Source organism: Crotalus tigris, unplaced genomic scaffold (assembly GCF_016545835.1).
Source record: "Crotalus tigris isolate CLP2741 ecotype Arizona unplaced genomic scaffold, ASM1654583v1 scf7180000024072.5475, whole genome shotgun sequence".
Classification (NCBI taxonomy): Eukaryota; Metazoa; Chordata; class Lepidosauria; order Squamata; family Viperidae; genus Crotalus; species Crotalus tigris.
The window spans coordinates 1-5475 of NW_024100365.1; the positions used below are offsets into that span (position 1 = coordinate 1).

General features: G+C 49.2%; 1 long non-coding RNA gene across 1 annotated transcript; it reads right to left on the reverse strand.

Moving 5' to 3' along the window:
• Positions 1-1647: 1647 nt before the first annotated feature.
• On the reverse strand, positions 1648-4542 carry LOC120298541. The gene is made up of 2 exons (XR_005554120.1): positions 4456-4542; positions 1648-1737 (listed from the first exon to the last, which is right to left on the reverse strand). It is a non-coding gene; the product is annotated as an uncharacterized LOC120298541 (long non-coding RNA).
• Between the last annotated feature and the right edge of the window lie 933 nt (positions 4543-5475).

Below are 5475 nucleotides of genomic sequence, written 5' to 3' on the forward strand. Positions count from 1 at the left end.
GACGGCCTTTTCTGAAGCCCCTTCTCACATTTCTGGGCGATTGACATAAAGGGCAAGAAGTGAGCAGAAACATTAAGACTCTAAGCCCCGCCCCCACGCCCCCCTCATTCCCACAAATTCCTCCCCGTACAATGCACACAATTAAAGGAAATATCTTTCAGATCCAAAGAACGGCTTTTGGTTTTAATGTTTGGCTTTGGACTAACAGGACACGCGTGTGAGAGAGATCTTCAGCTTCCCCACTGCCACGAGTACACCTTCAGTCAGTCTTGGGGTTTTATCATTCCTGCCCTGCAGGAGTGCCAAGGAGAGGATATTAAAATGTCTGGCTCTAAAAAATGCCATTCTACTCTTAGTAAAGCTCAGGTCTTTCAGATACCTTGCTGGTCCCCACACACCCCATTTAATCCTTTTTGTTGCTGCAGAGAGACATTCGGTTAAGCTCGAGCTGGAGCTCCACGTCTCTTATTCCGTCGGTAGCCGCTTTGCTTGGGTTGGTCGTAGCCGAGGGATATTTAAAAACAGCGAGGAAAGTGCACAGGAGGCCCGCTTAGGCTCCCATCGACTGTTTCCTGGGAGAGGGGAAGTCATTTATTGAGAAGAATTGAGTCCTACGGTTAAAGAAGGCATAGCAGCCAGAAAAGGAAATAAACCCTTTTAACATGATTTTAAGATATGATTATTTTTTATTTATGCTATTGAAGCTATTGCGTGCTATAAGGGTCAAAAACAGGTGCCATCCATCCCGTGGTTGAAGCAGGCCTCGGCAGCCATTACAAAACCTTGATAGTGTCAGCATAGAGCACATTTTAAGCTGCCTTTCTTATTAAAACCTTATTAATATTAATAGGGCATCATAGTCCTCTCTTAACTATGTTGAAGGCTTTTGAAGCAGATTTCTTCTTCGCCCTGTGCGTTGGCAGCAAACGGGCCGCCCTCTGGCCCGGTTAATAAGGTGTAATACCGTTAATACAGACAGAAGAATATCGTAATTTTAAAAATGCCATTAAAAGCGTTTATTTCTGTTGGTGGCGGCAATACCCGTTTTTTGCCCAGAGGGCAGAGCTTCCGTCCCGTAGCATAACGTTTAGGTGCTTTTGCCCAGCACGGACACCGAGAATCTAAGCCGCAAAGCGCTAGAGCGTCTCCACTCTAGGCTCCTGCCAAAGGGACGGGCGGCTTCCCTCGGCCTTCGGCGCATGTCCGCCGGCTGGTTCTTCACCAGCAATCCAGCAATCTCCCAGAGGCCTTCTCGGCAATTGGGGGCTTTCTGTCCCTCGTTCTCGGCGGTTCCCCGGTCCTGTGAGAAAAGCACCTTTCCGAGATGGCCGACTTCCGGCCCTTCGTTCTTAATCGTTCCCCCAATTTCCTTTCACAGAAGACCTTCTCTGCATGTCGGACTTTCCGTCCGATCAAATCCGCCGTCCACCGGGGCCTTTAAAAAACGACCTTTCCCGTCGTGGTGGTGGGGGAAGGAGGTAAGGAGATGGGCGAGCGGGCCGGGTTGTATGACACTCTGCCTTTGCAAGGGGCTGTAACTTCCAGCAGGCTCAGTCAATGTGAGGAGGGGGGGGGAGGAAATGCAGGGTTGGCGGTTCAGGAAGGGTGCACTTGTCCCGAGGCACCGACGGTTCTTCCGGCCTGCTGTTTGTGGGGCGGAGGGTTGGGGGGAGAATGCAGAACACATCTGCCCATTTGCAGAACGGATGTGGCAGACATAGCATCCCTTGGCGCAACCTGGAGTGAAAGAAAACCGGTTTCAGCCATTTGTCAGGGTAGGCCAGTCTTCAGAAACGTGGGCTTTGACAGCGAGCACAAGGGGAACTCGTCTCTCTGGCTTTTCCTTTGAGATGGCTCTGGTTTATGGTTGGGACCTGTTCCTCCCGTTTATTGTGTTTGCGAAGCTGTGCTTTCGTCGCTTGTCTCGATGCTGTTTTGTCAGTTGTAGCTCTTGTTTCTGTCTGCTTCTTCCAGGTCCCAAAGCACAGGAGAAATTTTAAGCGGCTCACGTACACCGAATAAAATGGGATGAGCAGAAAGGAGGATGGTAAGAAAGTTTTAAATTAAATCCATGACCTAGAAAGGGCGAGCCCATGTGGATGGCTTCGTGAACTGGTCCTTTACTGTCGCCAAAGGTTCGCTTCTTTTCATGAGCTACTGAGCTTGCAGAGGTCTGTATCCTGCCTTTTCTAACGGAAGGGCAGAATTCTCACCTTCTGTATGAATAAAGGATGTTTCCGATCTGACCGATCTCGAGTGTACTTTTGAACAGACACATCCATCTTCAGTTGTTTCCCCATTCTTACACCCTCAGCAGTTTATTTTTCTTGCAGATGAGGAGGAATCTGTGAAAAAAACCCCAACAAATGTTCCCTGGTTTGGGAGGCGAGTAGTATTTATGGTATGGTCTAACTGAGGCGTTTGGTGATTCCCAGCGTCACTAAGAAAGTCCTGGTTTTATTATGCCCCCTTATCGACAGGACAGAGAAACACCTTCAGGAACTGAACTGTGGGTGCTCTGTACAATTGTCCCTTCAGAGCACCCCTCCTCTTTAATTCCAAAAGTGGGAGAGGTCGGGAGCGGAGCTTTGGCGAGGTGAAGTTCAAGCAGCGTGCTGCTGAAAACATGGCACGGGAGCATTTTAAGAACAACTGCATGAGCGTTATTGGGATCGAGGCTTCTGAGCGAGTCAGTCCTAGACACCCGCAGACTGACGGGCTTTTCTCAGCCCCTTCTCAATTTCTGGGGCGTTTGACCATAAGGCAAGAAGTGAAGGGCAGAAAACATTAAGACTCTAAAGTAGCTCCGCCCACGCGGCGCCCACCCCGCTTATTCCACAAATTCCTCCCCGTACAATGCACACAATGAAAGGAAATATTTTTCAGATCAAAAGAACGGCTTTTGGTTTTAATGTTTGGCTTTGGACTAACAGGACACGCGTGTGAGAGAGATCTTCAGCTTCCCCGCTGCCACAAGTACACCTTCAGTCAGTCTTTGGGTTTTATCATTCCTGCCCTGCAGGAGTGCCAAGGAGAGGATATTAAAATGTCTGGCTCTAAAAAATGCTATTCTACTCTTAGGAAAGCTCAGGTCTTTCAGATACCTTGCTGGTCCCCACACACCCCATTTAATCCATTTTCTTGCTGCAGAGAGAGATTCTGTTAAGCTCTAGCTGGAACTCCACGTCTCTTATTCTGTTGGTAGCCGCTTTGCTTGGGTTGGTCGTAGCCGAGGGATATTTAAAAACAGCGAGGAAAGTGCACAGGAGGCCCGCTTAGGCTCCCATCGCCTGTTTCCTGGGAGAGGGGAAGTCATGTATTGAGAAGAATTGAGTCCTACGGTTAAAGAAGGCATAGCAGCCAGAAAGGAAATAACCTTTTTTACATGATTTTAAGATGGTTATTATTTTTTTATTTATCTATTGAACTATTTGCGTGCTATAAGGGTCAAAAACAGTGCCATCCATCCCGTGGTTGAAGCAGGCCAGCAGCCATTACAAAACTTTCAATGGCGTTTTTAAGGCTACTCTTTCTTATTAAAACCTTGATTAAGTTAATAGACCATAGTCCTCCTTAACTAGGTTGAAGGCTTTTGAGCAGATTTCCTTCTTCCGCGCGCCTCGCGCCTGTGCGTTGCAGCAGAACGGCCCTCCGCCTGGCCCTGTTAATAAGGTGTTAATACCGTTAAATAAAGACCAGAATTCGTAAATTTGAAAATGCCATTAAAGCGTTTTATTTCTTTTGGTGGCGGCAATACTCCGTTTTTTGACCACAGGAGTGCAGAGCTTTCCGTCCCGTAGCATTAACGTAGAGGCCTTTTGCCCAGCATCGGGACACCGAGAAGCTAAGCCGCAAAGCGCAGAGCGTCTCCACTCTATGCTCCTGCCAAAGGGACGGTCCGCTTCCCTCGGCCTTCGGCGCATGTCCGCGGGCTGGTTCTTCACCAGCAATCCAGCAATCTCCCAGAGGCCTTCTCGGCAATTGGGGGCTTTCTGTCCCTCTTTCTCGGCGGTTCCCCGGGTCCTGTGAGAAAAGCACCTTTCCAAGATGGCCGACTTCCGGCCCTTCGCTCTTAATCGTTCCCCCAATTTCCTTTCACAGAAGACCTTCTCTGCATGTCGGACTTTCCGTCCGCTCACATCCGCCGTCCACCGGGGCCTTTGAAAAACGACCTTTCCCGTCGTGGTGGTGGTGGAAGGAAGTAAGGAGATGGGCCAGCGGGCCGGGTTGTATGACACTCTGCCTTTGCAAGGGGCTGTAACTTCCAGCAGTCTCAGGCAATGTGAGGGGGGGGGGAAATGCAGGGTTGGCGGTTCAGGAAGGGTGCACTTGTCCCGAGGCACCGACGGTTCTTCCGGCCTGCTTTTGGTGGGGCGGAGGGTTAGGGGGAGAATGCAGAACACATCTGCCCATTTGCAGAACGGTTGTGGCAGAAATAGCATCCCTTGGCGCAACCTGGAGTAAAGAAAACCGGTTTCAGGCCATTGTGTCAGGGTAGGCCAAGTCTTCAGAAACGTGGGCTTTGACAAGCAGCACAGGGAACTCGTCTCTCTGGCTTTTCCTTCGAGAGTGTCTCTGGGTTTATGGTTGGGACCTCCTCCCAGTTATTGTGTTTGCGAAGTTGTGCTTCGTCGCTTGTCGCGATGCTGTTTGTCAGTTGTATCTGTTCTGCTTTCTTTCCAAGGTCCCAAAGCACAGGAGAAATTTAAGCGGCTCACGTTACACCGAATAAAATGGGATGAGCGGAAAGGAGATGGTAAGAAAGTTTTAAAGTAATCAAATGACCTAGAAAGGGGCGAGCCCAACGTGGATGGCTTCGTGAACTGGTCCTTTACTGTCTCCAAAGGTTCCTTCTTTTCATGAGCCACTGAGCTTGCAGAGTCTGTATCCTCCTTTTCTAAAGGAAGGGCAGAATTCTCACCTTCTTGTATGATAAAGGATGTTTTCCGATCTGACCGATCTCGAGTGTACTTTGAACAGAACACATCCATCTTCAGTTGTTTCCCCATTCTTCCACCCTAAGCAGTTTATTTTTCTTGCAGATGAGGAGGAATCTGTGAAAAAAACCCCAACAAATGTTCCCTGGTTTGGGAGGCGAGTAGTATTTATGGTATGGTCTAACTGAGGCGTTTGGTGATTCCCAGCGTAACTAAGAAAGTCCTGGTTTTATTATGCCCCCTTAGCGACAGGACAGAGAAACACCTTCAGGAACTGAACTGTGGGTGCTCTGTACAATTGTCCCTTCAGAGCACCCCTCCTCTTTAATTCAAAAAGTGGGAGATGTCAGGAGCGGAGCTTTGGCGAGGTGAAGTTCAAGCAGCGTGCTGCTGAAAACATGGCACGGGAGCATTTTAAGAAACACGGCACTGAGCGTTATTGGGATCTAGGCTCTGAGCGAGTCAGTCCTAGAACCCTCAGACTGACGGCCTTTTCTGAAGCCCCTTCTCACATTTCTGGGCGTTTGACATAAAGGGC